Raw genomic sequence first — 16,501 nt, forward strand, 5'->3', positions numbered from 1 at the left:
CAAATCAGACAACGCAGTGATTTGACCATTTGAACACCTCCTGATGACTTCTTGGTTCCTTAAGCGCAGGAACACTGACAGCGTTCACAAGGAAATGACAACATCAACATCGACACTTCAATAACAAAACAAGAAAGCCACTCGACCATATAAATTCATGAACTTTGGACTCATCCATATTATTTGGTATTGTATAATCATCACTGCCATCACGACTTGTACATGTCATCACTTATCTACCTATTTTGTTCAATTTTCTTTAACCAAGTACAGAAAATATCTAACACAAAAAGGGGGGATGTGGTGATATGCATCACTGTATATGCACAAAGGGTTAATATAAATACACTACAACTAAGTAAACACTAGAGGGTGCACCGGAGATGTCATGACATGCATACATACAGCCAATGAACACATCGAATAGGACACAACCAATGAGCAGTCAAGACACCCAGAGGTGACACTACCACAAGGGGGCATTTCAAAACCTACATATATAAGGACAGGGCACACATGCTCTTGCTCTTTCCACAGGCGACACTTAGAGAGAAGGATAGGGGCAGATCAGAAGCGACACACCCACCACGTGGCTTAGAGCAGACTGGTTAGTTAGACTGAATTACTATAGCAAGATTAGCAGGAGAGTCGAACTCATAGAGAACTGTGCTAATGGTTCAATAAATCACATTGAATTTACTTCAAAGTCTGGAGTATCTTTTGGTCAATGCTGCATCGAGTTGCAGCCTGTATTATTCCGAGTACATAACACATCACCCCGAAACACGATGCCGGCACTTGCCTGGCCGCCTTTGAACCTCCTGACTGCTGCTATGCCGGACTTCGAGGACCGCTTGTGCTCCTGGCTGACTGCCTTTTGGTTGGTTGCCCAGCCCTGGTCTGTGAGGTCACGGGTCACCCCGCTGCACTCTTGGCCAGTGCCCCCTTCACTGAGGGCTTTGCAGGCTCGCCCCCCCAATGTTAGGTTAGCGACCTCGCTTTTGCCTCAGGCTGCCCGCCAGACCGAATGCCAGAAGCCTGGCTGCTGCTTTGCACCTTTGCTCAATGAAAGGTCAGAAACTTCACACCAATTCAGGAAATCCGTGTCTGAACTGCTCTAGGTCACCACCACCTCTCAACATTTGCTAAACTTTTTCCCCCACTATAAAAGAGAGTCACCAATCAGAACCTAACGTTCTGTATTCCCTGCTGATAGGCTCAAGAAATTTGAATAAGCCGATCGATGAATGTTCTGGTTGGTGTTCCCATGACAACAGTCCCCTCTCCTTTTGGGGCCCCCTCATTGCCCCCACACTGCAGAGCTGTGTGTTTCATTGAAAGCCTGCCTCTGTGCCAGAGATGACCCATGCTAATGGATGGGTTGGGTCAGTGAGGTTCAGTCATGCTGCTGTGGGACTACTGCCACATTTAGATCAGACCAGGTAAAGAAGCTTTCCTTCCCCAAAGGACAGAAGTGAACCCCTTCAACAGCCTCACTTTTACTGAAGTCAAGTGTTGGCATCCTCAAATTTGAAACAAAAAAAATAATTCTATAACTGCAATGGTGGGATTTGAACTCATGGGGCAGAATTTTGGTTTCCTGTTTGGGGAAGGGGGAATGGGGAGACGCTAGAGACAGGAAGGCCCAAATGTTAGCGGTGGTGAGTGGCTGCTGAGTTACCAGCCTCACCCTGCAACCAGGGTTGATTCATTCTGGGATGGCGGGAGGGGGGGGGGGGGGGGGGGGGGGGCGGGCTGTGATGGCTACCCACATACAAACAATGGGCGGAAATTAAATAAAAGCAAAATGCTTTGAAAAAGAGACGCATGGACTTGAAACATTAACTCTGTTCCTCTCTTCACAGATGCTGCCAAACCTGCTGAGTTTATGCAGCATTTAGACCGGTTGAATGATCTATTAAGGTAAGTCAGACCGCGATTTTCCCCTTGGCTTGTGGGTTTCCCACTGAGGTAAAACAAAACAGGGAGCGGAGGCAGGCAGGTAGTGAGAGCCCAGTGGCAGTGCCCATCCTTGTAGGAATCCCACTTCCTCCACACTCAACCATGGCTGTTGCTTGGGTCTTCCGAACCTGATGTATTATTACTGGCCAGCGAATGTGGAGAAGGTGCGGAACTGGGTCAGAGGGATTGATTCCCAGTGGGTCAGAATGGAGGGGAGTTTGTGCAGGGGGTCGGGATTGAAAGCACTCGCAACAGCGCCGCTCCCGATAGCCCCGGGTGTTATGGGAGCGGTGTTTTCAGAACCCCAAAATGTATCATGGAGTTCAACCAACCTCTCCCTTTAATGGATTGCTGCTTTTGAAGCACACGGCTTGTTTCCCAGGTGTGGTATTACAATTATGGACACGTGGTTTTTAACACAAAACAATGTTTATTCCATGAACTCAAATTACCTTTTAAATAAACATTGGATCTCTTAACACCCCTTACTTCAAAGATAACCCCGAAAATAATACAACACTAAATAATCCCTCAAAATGTTCCTTCAAACATCCAAAAGACTTCACCTGTAACAACAGACATGAGGTTACATTCAATATATTTATAGTCTTTGGATTTGCAGTCATCAACAGACCAGCTCTGTGCTTTCATCCTGCAGCTCTTTGCAAAATACACAGACACTCCCAGCTTTCTCCCCAAACTGGTTTTCTCCTTTCAAGCAGTACACAGCAAACCAGCCAGGCACCTTTTAGCTGCTCTCTCCCAAAACTGAAACTGAAACTTCAAAATGGCTGAGCTCAAGCCCAGCTCCACCCACACTCTGACATCATTGCATTTCTTAAAGGTACATTGCTTAAACATCCATTTCTTAAAGGCACTCTCACATGACACCGGGGAAATACTCAGAAAGTCCGGTAACAATAGCTTCATTGAGAATTTGGAGGCAGTTTCGCCAACACTTCGGGTTGGGGGCAGGGTCAAGGGAAATGCTGATTCGGGGGATCCACAGATTTGAGCCAGGGAGGTGGGATGAAAATTTTCGGAAATGGGAGGAGAAGGGGATTAAGACACTAAAAGATTTGTTTCTTATGGGTCGGTTTGCAGGACTGAAGGAGTTGGAAGCGAAGTTTGGGCTGGAGCAAGGGGAAATGTTTAGATACATGGAGGTTCGAGATTTTGCCAGAAAGGAGATACAGAACTTCCCAGAGGAGCCGGCCTCCACATTGCTGGAGGAGGTGCTGACGACAGGGGCACTGGAGAAGGGGGTAGTGTCAGCAGTTTACGGAGCTATTTTGGAAGAGGAGTAGGCACCACTGGAAGGGATCAAAGCAAAGTGGGAGGAAGGGTTGGGAGAGGATATGGAGGAGGGGTTCTGGTGTGAGGTGCTCCGGAGAGTGAATGCCTCCGCCTCGTGCGCGAGGTTGGGGCCGATACAGCTGAAGGTGGTATACAGAGCACACCTCACGAGGGTGAGGATGAGTCGATTCTTTGAAGGAGTGGAAGATGTGTGTGAACGTTGCAGTCGGTCTCCCCGTGTGTCACCCGCTGGAGGGCCTCCTATCGACGTTGCAGCCTGCCTGCTGACCTTAATTAGATGGCAAGCATGCGCCCTGGCTACAAATTGGCCATCCCCTCAAAGATCCCGTGGGCATTCTGGCACACCACACAACGTCGGAGTCCTGATCCTGGGACACAAATTACACCCCTGTTCACTGGATGACTAGAGCAGTAACAACCACTATACACTTCCCTACACAAAATTGCTTTTCTTCAAAAATTGTTTGTGTTTACACATTCTGTTTGTCTGTCTTGTTTGTGAATGCACTTTGCTGGCCATGTAAACTGCTGCGATCTCTGCTAACAAATTTCAGGCACGTGCTTTGCAATGTCTCTGTGTCTGGAACTAATTAGCATTAGATTAGTTCATTAAGAGACATTTCGGCATGTTTGCAACCAAGCTATACCCAGTTAATGAAATGGCATTCTTGTTAATCCTCAGGTCAGTTACAGTGAAGCTTCTATGAATACAGAAAGGTTTACTTGTAAATCCTAAATTGGATGGAGATCAGTTGCATTTTAAATGTTGTGAGTTGCAATGTTGAAAAAAGCGGCAACTTCTGCTGGGCTGGATATTTCGTTCCTCTTTTTTTTGTGTGCCTTTTTATTTTGCTTCTTCCCAGCTTCCCCCTTTCCTCGTTCTCTCTCTCTCTCTCTCTCGCTCCCCCCCCCCCCCCCCCCCCACACCATCGCCCACAGATCCAGATGTCAGCTCAAGTCTGAGGAGCTGAAATAACTGAAGACAGTGTAGGATTTACAGAGCCACTCATTTTGGCAGAGGGAACCCATACGTATATCAGAAGAAATACGAGGAGCGAAATGTGTACAGGAACATCTGGAGCTGGTGAGCCACGCCCTGGAATCCTCAGGAACCAAGCAAGGAAAATAGATGAGGTTTTGATTAATACTTTTGGGAAGGCTCCCGCTGTATGTGAGCAGGGGGAGGCTCGGAACTGTGCTTTTGTTGGGAGGGAGGAGGTGAGTTTGGAAATTCTTGACAAACGGGCCTGAGAGAGAAAATATTTTGGAGCTGTACAGGACGTTCTTGATCATCTGACCGAGACAGTGGCTGCTTATTTCTAGGTGAGTGGCCAGATAATGTCATTGCGCCCCAACCCACTGTTTGTACACTTCTAAGCAATTTATAGGCCCATCAGTTCATTTGTAACATCCCCTTAACAAAAGATAGTTATTTTATTTTCAAAAATGAACACAACTGCCTGCTGTGTCTGTCAGTAATTACTTCATTTAAAAATATTTTTCAATTTTGCCAGACTTTCGAAGTGACCTTCCTGTATCCTGCTCTGGTTTCCTTTCGAGAAGCTGGCCAGAGCTTGCTGTTCCTCGGCATTAGCACCTAAGCCGAATGTTGTTACTTTCCAATGTCGTTCTCAGATTTCCTCCTTTCCATATCCAGTCTTGCAGCCTGTTTGCAGTTCCTCTTGTAAAACTCTTGTGGATGGCTTTTGAAAATTGCATCAAGCTGTTGTTCTGGAGCAAATCTGCCAGAAAGTTTTTTTTTTGAAACGTGGAGCGTGTTCCACATCATGCTCTGGTGTGGACAAGTTGGCACCGGCCTGTGCAGATTTCAGTCAGGAAATAGTGGCAGCACCCTCATTTACATTTCAAACTGCTTTATGTGAAGAACATAAATTTCATTTTATTTGTTAGCCCAGTGCATTAGTGAGCATAATCCGCAACAGTTACTCGGTTCTCAACTTTTGACTTGGAACCACAACTTGGAACCTCATCGGACACTCATCCATTTGGTTGTCAACTTAATCATTCACCATTTTGTCTGCTACCCATACTCTAATTGGCACCGGGCCCTGCTCACCCTTCACCCCCCTACTCACTGATCTGCCGTTGCCTCCACAAGTTCTGTTTGCACCCCTCCATAGTCTCAACTTTCCCTACCTCTGTGGCTTCCTCCAGCCCTACTATACACTGAGATCTCTGCACTCCGATTTGTGCTCATTGCACTGTCCCAGTTTTCTTCACTTCACTATTGTTGGAAACATGGAATTCCTACAGTGCAGAAGGAGGCCATTCGGCCCATCCCAGCCTTATCCCTGTAACCCCCATAACCCCATATCCCTGGACACTAAGGGGCAATTTATCATGGCCAATCCACCTAACCTGCACACCTTTGGACTGTGGGAGCAAATCCACACAGACACAGGGAGAAAGTGCAAACTCCAAACAGACAGTCACCCAAGGCCGGAATCGAACCCGGGTCCCTGGCACTGTGAGGCAGCAGTGCAAACCACGTCATTCCTTAAGACCTCGGTCTTGACCAAGCTTTCAGCCATCGATTATAATATCTCCATATGGCTCGGTGTCATATTTGTCTGGTGGTGTTCCTGTGAATCACCTTTGGGCATTTTACAACATAAGGTTCTATATAAATGCAGTTTGTTGCCTGTTCCACTTGTACACAATTTCTCTGATGTACGAATGTATGAGATAAGAGCAGAAGCATGCCACTCGGCCCCTCGAGCCTGCTCTGCCATTTGATAAGTCATGACTGATCTGTTTTGTGTTTCAAGTTCCACATTCCCATGTCCTCCAGATAACCTTTGATGAAGTTTCGGCCAGCTTCATTCCACTAATGTCACCACCCTCCGGTTCAACCTCTTATTGGAGAATAAAGGAGGAACTTGCGGTTAATCCAGTGCCTGATCACCACCTCAACACCACACTTCACACCCAACAAATGACTTTTTTTTCTCCAAAGAGTGTGGTCGCTGCCTTGCAGGAAAGTGAGCCAAAATCTTAGCACACAGCAAGATCCCACAAACAGCATGCAAACTGGCTGATTGGTTAATCCACTTTGGATGATGTTGTTTGAGGCTATACTTATTGTCGGATAGAAAACTGGCTACAAACCAGCGTAGGGCTGAAGAATAATTAGTGAGAGCTGGAAGAGGTCTTGTGGCAGTGTGGGGACTGTCCCTACCTCTGGGCCAGAAGGTCCGGGTTCAAGTCCCACTCTAGGACTTGATGGCCACAGAAGGAGCGTTCATCATGTGACCAAACAGGTTGATTATCCTGTAATTCCTTCCAATGTGCCTGATGCAGGTGGTAAGAGTGGGGCCGTTTCCTGGTTGACCAGGCTGTAGAAGGCAATAACAAACCACTGCAGCAATTTGCTCAGCAAAATCGTCCAATGGAAATCCATAGTCGCCAATGATACCTGGAGGAGGCGAACTGAGGATAAATGGTTTTCCACAGGGATCAGTGCTGGCACAACTCGTATAAACAATTTGGACTTGGAAATACAATTTAAAATTCCTGTGTCGCACAGATAGAAATTCCCAATTAATCAAGCTCGGTTGGCCAGGTCACTGGGAGAACAATTGTCCCTGTTCCAAGCCGATTATCATAGATTCTGGATAGACTCTGACTGACCGATCTTGAGGCAATGGCATTGTAAGTGGACTGTGCAGAACCTTCTGCAAAACCGGCAGAACGCAGACAACAAATTTCCTCATTAAAGAAAAAAACTTTGCATAATGTATTTCACCGCCTCAGGGCTTCCCAAAGCGCTTTGAAGTACATTTGAAGTTGTAAAGTACAGTAGCAGACAATTTGGGCACTGCAATGACTCCGAAACAGCAATGAGCTAAATGACCAGATGACGTGGCTCGAGAGATGAATGTTGGCCAGGGCACTGGGGGAGAACTTTCCCGCTATTATTTAAACTCCAAAACTGTGAGGTTGCATCTTGAGAGAATGGATTTGGAATTGGCTAAGATGTAGCAAGCCTTTTGAAAGGGAAATCTGTCAGGATGTAAGTATTAAGTGATCCCTAGGGATCAGTGTTGGAGCCATTAGTGTTTCACAATCACATCAGTCAGGAGTGCAGTGATGTGTGAGCCAGGATTATTTGCCCTTGAGTAAGACTTAACCCAACAACCTGTGGCTCAGGTGAGAGTTATGTGAACTGAGCAAAACGGGTATGTCACACATTCTGAACTGTCCAGGTCAGTGCTGGTCAACACTGTTTGCTGCTTGTCACAGACATGTGATGAATTGATGCTCCTTATCAGGGCGAGCGATTTTAATCAGATTGACATCAGGACCCTGCAGCAGTTCATTCCACCGAGGACGACCTTCCAGACTCTGACACAATCCGTGGCCACACCAAAAGTAAGCAGAAAATCCTGCAGGAAAAACAATCCTTAACATTCAAACAAAACCCTGCAGCCCAGCTCCATTAAGGTATGCGGCAGAGAGGCCCCCATTGGAGGAAGTGGAAACATGTTGAAATATTTAAGTCGCTACACTGGATGTCGTGCAGTGAGGGGTTGCTGCTACTAAAACTATTCTTTGTCAGAGCTGCTGTCACATTGTTGTACTGCACTATATTACTGTCCTGTAAGCCCATCTCTGCCAGATTGTTACAAGATTCGCCACATCATTGCAAATATTTTCCATCACTTGGAGGGTACACTGACCTGGAGCAAAATTCTCCCTTTGGGAGACAAAGGGCGCGATTCTCTGGAAAGATTTCCAAATGTTGTAGCAAGCGGGAATTGCCACGAACTTCCCGGCGCTCTGCCCAGCGAGGCCGGCAACGCTATTCTACGTTAATTGGTCCACTTAACGAGGCCTCACAGGCTTCTCGCCGCAAATGAAGGCTCGCAAGCTGATTCGCCGGCACTGCGCTCGCCAGCCCCCCTTTAACAAGGTCGAGCATCATTTAAGCTGCACTCGCTCAGCCAACGCCAGCCAGCTCGCAAGAATGGCACCGAGGAGACCAGCCCCAAGATTCGGGGATGCTGACCTGGGGAGGTTGCTAGATGCTGTGGAGGCCAGGAGGGATGTCCTGTTCCCCCGAGGGTCCCGGAGAGTCAGCCACAAGGCAGCCAGTGCTGCCTGGGATGAGGTGGCGGCAGCTGTCAGCTCCGGGAGTGTGACCACGAAGGCTGGTCTCCAATGCCGACCAACGGTCAATGACCTACACAGGGCAGCACGAGTAAGTAGACATTAGTGACCTCCCACGAGGCCTTTCCGCCCCCAAGGGAGCATGCACCCCCCAACTCTCCATGCGACCCCCAACACCTCCGTCACCCTTCTCCCCCTTCAACCCTGTCTTCACGCATCCCCTCCCACCACAGTGAACCACGCTTGTGGCTAACGATACCCTCTCTGTCTCTCCTCAGGGAAAGCTCTCCCACAAACGCCGGGAGAGGGCCCAGTCTGGCGGAGGTGTGCCAAACATCAGAATCCTCACCTCCTTCGAGGATCGTGCCCCGGAAGGGACCGGTGTGGCCAAGGACAGGGAGGTCATCAACATGGAGGCTGGCGGATGCCGAAGAGGTGAGGAGCCACCGGGCCCACCCGGAGGACCTGTCAAATGTGAGTTGTTATTGCCTTACGAACTGACCCATCCCTCCCACTGACCACATGTCCATTCTCCCGCAGGTCCTCAGGCCGATAGCACGGCCCATCCTGGGAAGTCCCCTCTCGAGTCTCCCATGATACCACCTCTGAGGAGAGCTCCGAGGATGCCACCGTCATAGCCATGTCATAACTGTGGAAATGTTAGTGGTCAGGCTTCTGGGGCACAATCTGGTGAGCACCACACTGCTGCTGATGTACATCTGGTGGAGGGAGGAACCCCCCAGGCGAGACAGCAGTCGGAGGTTGGCTGGATCCCAAGACCCAGCTGGGTCTCAGCCTGATGCTGAGCCTGTGGAAGAAGTCATCCCGGAGAAAATGGAGATGTTAGGGTGCAGCCGTGACATTCAGAAGGAGATGTCAGTGTCACTCGAGCAGACCCATAGCCACTTGGTGGAGTCCCAGAGGCAATGGGTGCTGGAGATGTCGCCGGCAATGTGTGGCACTGAGGCCAATGCTGCTGGGGTGGCCACCGCAGTGGAGAGCCTGTGCACAACGTCGGCACCATGAGTGAAGGTGTCCAAGGCGTCGCGCAGTCGGTGACGGCCATGCCTGAGGGTGTTGACAGAATGTCTGACTCGCTGGGGATGTCACCCAGTACCAGGCTGACCTTGATGAGGTGCTGTGGGACATGTCCCTCTCTCAGATGGTCATGGCTAAGGCGCCGTGGAGCTGGTCCCAGTTGTAGGTGGACATTGCCGAGGCGCTGCAGAGCATGTCCCAGTCACTGAGGAGAGTCGACACAATGGTGCGATCATGGGGACCGCCAGGGCTGGCAGAGCCAGGTGATGCAAGGACAGCCGCCCCTCCATCCCAAGGTGAACCCCAGGGTCCTATGGGCACCAACTGGGAGGAGAGTGCACTGGACGCCAACTCAAACCTGTCCCAAGGAGTGAGGACGGTGGTCATGAGCTCCTCCGAGTTCCACCCCTCTGATGAGGCCGCGCCTCAGGGTCAGCACACGGGACAGGGCGGCACAGCTGTACCTGTGCCGCCGAAAAGTGAGCCGGGGCCCTCCGTCCTCAGAGCCTCGAGAGGAGCCTCCCAGGGGCATCGAAGGCCACAGGACGAGGTAAGCAGCCTAGACATAGTGGTAGAGCTAGGAAGGCTAGGATCCCCCCCCCCCCCCCCCCCCCCCCCCCCCCCCCCAGGACTCTGATGTTGACCCACAGCTCCATGCCAGTGAGGAGCAGAGGGACACCCTCTTCCACAGGGTAGGCTGCAGACTCAAACCTGCCCTCCTGAACACTGCCTGGGAGATGGTGGCAGAGGCAGTCAATGGTGGTAAGCATGCAGAACCGGCATCTACATGATTTAAATGCGATTAGCGGGTTGGACACCGTATTCTCCGCCCTTCCGCGATGCTCCGCTCCTCTCAGGCGGAAGTCTCGTGGGCGTGAATTATACCAGGAGGAGGCAGCTGATGACACTGAGGGATGGGGGTCACTGGTGAGGCCTCTGCCCTGAAAGGAGGAGAGACCCAGGGAGGGTTCCAAAGGCTGCGGTGCAGGTGTCTTCTGGTTGGGGTGTGGTCTGCTGATCCCCTGCTTCCTCTGAAATGGGCCAGCTTGGCCCTTGCTGATACAGGTGGGCTATGAAGGTATCCAGAGGGGCAGGCTGGGTGGGCTCCCAGATGACCAGAGGCCTTCTGAACATTTAAAGGACACAGGCAGCACTCAGCAGTGTGAGCAGCCAGGAGCCTGTAAGCAGCACCAAAGGGATGTGTTTAAAAGACAGACTGCAGAATGGCAGTCTGAGCCAGGCCACCCTGATCCTGAGGGGGGGCACCCCAAGTTCACCAACTTGGCACCAAGTCACTACCCACTAGAGCACCCAGCCTGGGCAGCCACCTACCACTACGCCTGACAGTTTTCAACGGTTTTTCAGTGTTTTATTAACCAACCGCCCACCCTCTGCAGCCTTGGTGCCCAGTCCACGTTTGTAAATACTTGTATAATTCATGCCCTCGAGACTTCCGCCTGAGAGGAGCGGAGCATCGCGGAAGAGAGAAGCATACTGTGTCCGACCCGCTAATCACATTTAAGTGCATGTAGATGCCGGTTCTGCATTCTGCTGCCAGCAAGGGGCGCAAACCTCGTAACCGCCACCAGTGAGGTCTGGAGGATGGCGCCTGAATCGTCACTGGGCCCAGACCTCGATTTTGGATGGAGGCCCGATTCTCTGCCCAATCACGGTTCACGTTTGTGGCATCACGAGGTGGAGAATTTTGCCCCTGGTCACCACAAGTTTGGCAAAGATCAAAATCCTGGGCAATGTTGTGGAGTTTTGGTTACAGATCAGTATGTCTTAAAGAAGTCTTCCGTGGGTTGATGTAAGTCTTTATTAACAGGTGGAACTATTTACGCGAGTACAGAAAGGGATGCAAGCTTGGAGCTGTCTCCATGCATAAACATCACACTGAACCCTGGGTCATGTGCAGCCTTACATCACTGTGTGAGTGGTGCTGTACTCAGTCCCACATTAACACAGTATGTGCTGAACCCTGATACTACATCTCCCACAAATTCTTTCTCCATTGTATTTGGTGTTATTCCAGTGTTTGCTTTAGGTCGTACATTGTTATTACTCCCACACATTTATGTTGTTGTTACTACATTATCACTATGACAACATTCTCATTTCCCCATCTCCCCCCTTTAAGTCCTTGAATTTAAAGTTTCAGTGGTCTGGGGGCTTTTAAAAAATTTGTTCATGGGACTTGAGCGTCGCAGGCTGTGCCAGCATTTATTGCCCATCCCTAATTGCCCTTGAGGGGCAGTTAAGAGTCAACCATATTGCTGTGGGTCTGGAGTCACATGTAGGCCAGACCAGGTAAGTCTTTATTAACTACTAGAACTCCTTACACATGTACAGTAAAGGGTACAGGCTAGGAGCTGTCTTCATGCTTGGGTCTACACATGTCTCTGCCCAACCCCTCACAGACTCCCAGGTCTGGGCCATAGAACATAGAACATAGAACAATACAGCGCAGTACAGGCCCTTCGGCCCACGATGTTGCACCAACATGGGAAGTCAAAAAACAAAAGCCATCTAACCTACACTATGCCATTATCATCCATATGCTTATCCAATAAACTTTTAAATGCCCTCAATGTTGGCGAGTTCACTACTGTTGCAGGTAGGGCATTCCACGGCCTCACCACTCTTTGCGTAAAGAACCTACCTCTGACCTCTGTCCTATATCTATTACCCCTCAGTTTAAGGCTATGTCCCCTCGTGCTAGTCATTTCCATCCGCGGGAGAAGGCTCTCACTGTCCACCCTATCTAACCCCCTGATCATTTTGTATGCCTCTATTAAGTCTCCTCTTAACCTTCTTCTCTCTAACGAAAACAACCTCAAGTCCATCAGCCTTTCCTCATAAGAGTTTCCCTCCATACCAGGCAACATCCTGGTAAATCTCCTCTGCACCCGCTCAAAAGCTTCCACGTCCTTCCTATAATGAGGTGACCAGAACTGTACGCAATACTCCAAATGCGGCCGTACCAGTGTTTTGTACAGCTGCAACATGACCTCATGACTCCGGAACTCAATCCCTCTACCAATAAAGGCCAACACTCCATAGGCCTTCTTCACAACCCTATCAACCTGGGTGGCAACTTTCAGGGATCTATGTACATGGACACCGAGATGCCTCTGCTCATCCACACTTCCAAGAACTTTACCATTAGCCAAATATTCCACATTCCTGGTATTCCTTCCAAAGTGAATCACCTCACACTTCTCTACATTAAACTTCATTTGCCACCTCTCAGCCCAGCTCTGCAGCTTATCTATGTCCCTCTGTAACCTGCAACATCCTTCCGCACTGTCGACAACACCACCAACTTTAGTGTCGTCTGCAAATTTACTCACCCACCCTTCTGCGCCCTCCTCTAGGTCATTTATAAAAATGACAAACAGCAACGGCCCCAGAACAGATCCTTGTGGTATGCCACTTGTAACTGAACTCCATTCTGAACATTTCCCATCAACCACCACCCTCTGTCTTCTTTCAGCTAGCCAATTTCTGATCCACATCTCTAAATCACCCTCAATCCCCAGCCTCCGTATTTTCTGCAATAGCCTACCGTGGGGAACCTTATCAAACGCTTTACTGAAATCCATATACACCACATCAACTGCTCTACCCTCGTCTACCTGTTCAGTCACCTTCTCAAAGAACTCGATAAGGTTTGTGAGGCATGACCTACCCTTCACAAAGCCATGCTGACTACCCCTAATCATATTATTCCTATCTAGATGATTATAGATGATTATAAATCTTGTCTCTTATAATCCCCTCCAAGACTTTACCCACAACAGACGTGAGGCTCACCGGTCTATAGTTGCCGGGGTTGTCTCTACTCCCCTTCTTGAACAAAGGAACCACATTTGCTATCCTCCAGTCCTCTGGCACTATTCCTGTAGCCAATGATGAAATAAAAATCAAAGCCAAAGGCTCAGCAATCTCTTCCCTGGCTTCCCAGAGAATCCGAGGATAAATCCCATCAGGCCCCGGGGACTTAACTATTTTCAGCCTGTCCAGAATTGCTAACACCTCTTCCTTACGTACCTCAATGCCATTTATTCTAATAGCCTGGGTCTCAGCGTTCTCCTCCACAACATTCTCTTTTTCCTGAGTGAATACTGACAAAAAATATTCATTTAGTATCTCACCTATCTCTTTAGACTCCACACACAACTTCCCATCCCTGTCCTTGACTGGCCCTACTCTTACCCTAGTCATTCTTTTATTCCTGACATACCTATAGAAAGCTTTTGGGTTTTGGTGTACATGACAACTGCCATTCCTCCACAAACACCTACTTTTCCATCTACCCATCCCTCCCACCACCCAACCCTACACAATCACTCCCCATCCCCACTTCCAATTAATTTCAATGGTATGCTAACCCAGGTTGGGTTAGCACAGCAGCAGAAGATGTTAGGGTTAGCTGGTAATGGACACTAAGGAGAGCTTCGCTCTTGAGTGCAGCTAGTAAAGTAGCAGGGCAAGATGCCGAGTGAGCAGAGCGGGAGCTTTTTTCCTTGGCAGATGTGGATTTGGGAGCCCATTCAGCGCAGGACTGTGAACTGTTCCAGAGCTCAGCCAGCTCTCTGCCAGGTCAGAGTCTGTGGAGCTCCATTTAAAGATAGGCATTTGTCTGAATTTTACAACCAGACCTGACTATTGTTGTCAATGTGAAACCATCGCACTGACAGGCTGTCTCCATCCTTTGTCGTTTTATACTTTGTGGTCTTGAGAGTAAAATAATACAATTTGATTCAAAGGGGTGTATCGTATTGTTGTGAAGCGCCTATGCCACTATTCACGTTCTACAATAGAAGCTTTAATGTGACTTTAATGTTTAACCATTAACCACTGTTGAATGGCAGGGTTCTCAACCCCAGGAGTTGCCTGTTTGCTGAGCGTTCCGAAGACGGAAGGCGATGGAAGATGAGAGAATGCCAGAATTGAGTGCACAACATCATTTCTTAGCTTTATTCTTCTTAACAACTTAACTTCTTAGCAACATTAATTCTTTGACAAAGAGTCATCCAGACTTGAACCATTGGCTCCCTCTTCTCTCCACACATGTTGTCAGACCTGCTGAGGTTGTCCAATATTTTCTGTTTTTATTACTTTTCAAAAACTATTTTCTCTTCTGACCCGTTTTCGCAAACATCTAGAGGCTGTTTTATAAAAAGGCAATTTATTTTTTGCAAATAAGATGGCCACATTAACGTCGACTTGGTGTGAATTAAAGGTGCTCAAATTTGCACCTCTTCCATTTATTTGCACTTGTCCATTCTAGACTTCTGCATCATTGTTTTTACAGTCGGGCGAGGGGAGGGAGGGCGGTGTTGTCACTGGACTAGTGACTAGTACTCCAGAGTCTCGGGGTAATCGTCTGAGCACCCGGGTTCGAATCCCACCACGGCAGATGGTGAAATTTGAATTCTGTAAAAAAAAACTGGAATTAAATGTCGAATGATGACCATAATGGCTTAGAGGAGGAGAGAGAGACTTGGAGAGGTTGAGGGAAGTAATTTGAGAGCTTGGGGCTTGGGCGACTGGAGGTATATGGGCCATTTGTGAGGCGGAGGAAGTGAAAGATGTCCATGAGGCCAGAATTCGAGGAACAAATGAGCACCTTAACCTTTAGGAACAGGAAAGCAGAGAGGGAGAGAGAGCTATTTCACATAAGTGCTCAGAAGATTCAGGAATACTTGTGTTTTTCGCATAGTTAATTTAGAATGACGTCTTATGTTGCTACAAAGGAGCACTTATTGGGAGAAGACTTTTCGCTGATGATCTACACGTGGATGGAATTCTGTTGACTAATTAGTGTGGGCTTTCTCAAAGCGGCACCTGTCACAAAGATTGCCTGCTCGTCTTCGAAATCTGAATAAAGTAATAGGGAGAGCTGTGGCGTGGCAGCCACTTGAATGTGATTACTAAAGCGCCTCATCCAAAGTCACTTCACTCAAACCTTAACATTAGGGCTTGTTCCATTTCTGAATGAAATTTGTGCACAAAATATCTTGTGGTCCAGTGTTTGACAGTAAATAAGATCTGTTATATTGAACTTTCTGATTCTGTCTCGCTAAAACTGCTCCCAATGACAGTGAAAACCAAATTCAGGAAAGTGTTGTTCTGTGAGCTAAGAACAAGCCTTTTAGCTTTTGGAGCCTGTGTTCAAGCCTAGCACAGAGTGTTGAGGTGAATACCTCTTCTGACTACTGAGCGAGCCATCAGTGGAAGTGGCTTTGGTTGACTTCGAGTGATTCCGTGTGAGCTGCCGAGCACAAAACCCCCTTTCAATTCAGAACTAGCTGATTGCTGTTTTAAATACATTTAGAGTACCCAATTATTTTGCGTGGGCAATTTAGCGTGGCCTGTCCACCTAACCTGTACATTTTTGGGTCGTGGCGGTGAAACCCACGCAGACACGGGGAGAATGTGCAAACTCCACACGGACAGTGACCCAGGGCCAGGATCGAACCCGGGTCTTCAGCGCAGTGAGGTAGCAGTGCTAACCACAACTCCACTGTGCGACCCAAAGAATAGCTGATTGAAAATCCAGGCCGAATGTGAACTCACTCTGCTGGGACCAGGATTGGTCACTCCATCCAACGTACTGGTTCCAGGACTCCGTCCCACCATTGGGCTGTTTTTGCAGAGAGTGGATTGTGGACTGGAGGGCTACCCATCTGCACACAGCTAGTAGCCTCTTTGGCCGGTTAATGAAGCCAAATTAAAGTGGGGGGGGGTGGAAAACCAGAGTTTTCTTGTTAGCCATCAGCTTCCCGCTGGTGGTGAGGGCGACTTGAGGTGTTGGAAGCGAAAATCCTGTGGCAGAGCAGGAAGCCAGTGCTCATGGCAGACCCAGCCTGTCTGGTTGCAGGAGCAGCCAGCTCCTCCCACCCTACCAATCCTCCCCACTGCACACCACTCCTGCTCCAACAGTACTGGTCTGGCTGCTGAATCTTAATTTTCAATTAAAGATTTTAAAAAAGGACCATGACTCACTTCATTGGATCTGTCAGTATCCAATGTAATTTTTGGGATG

General features: G+C 48.6%; 1 protein-coding gene across 3 annotated transcripts in view; it reads left to right on the plus strand.

The window, feature by feature from the left end:
- rassf8b (Ras association domain family member 8b) overlaps positions 1-16,501 on the plus strand; it is a 206,342-nt gene that overhangs the window by 95,858 nt on the left and 93,983 nt on the right. For 2 of the 3 annotated variants that reach the window (XM_072471846.1, XM_072471844.1), the window contains exon 3: positions 1,866-1,923. The gene's annotated coding sequence lies outside the window, so the exon portion shown is untranslated. Of the gene's footprint in view, positions 1-1,865; positions 1,924-4,479; positions 4,603-16,501 lie in introns of those variants that run through there. The other variant, XM_072471847.1, reaches the window with a different exon arrangement.

This window comes from Scyliorhinus torazame, chromosome 13 (assembly GCF_047496885.1).
Source record: "Scyliorhinus torazame isolate Kashiwa2021f chromosome 13, sScyTor2.1, whole genome shotgun sequence".
NCBI classification, from domain to species: domain Eukaryota; kingdom Metazoa; phylum Chordata; class Chondrichthyes; order Carcharhiniformes; family Scyliorhinidae; genus Scyliorhinus; species Scyliorhinus torazame.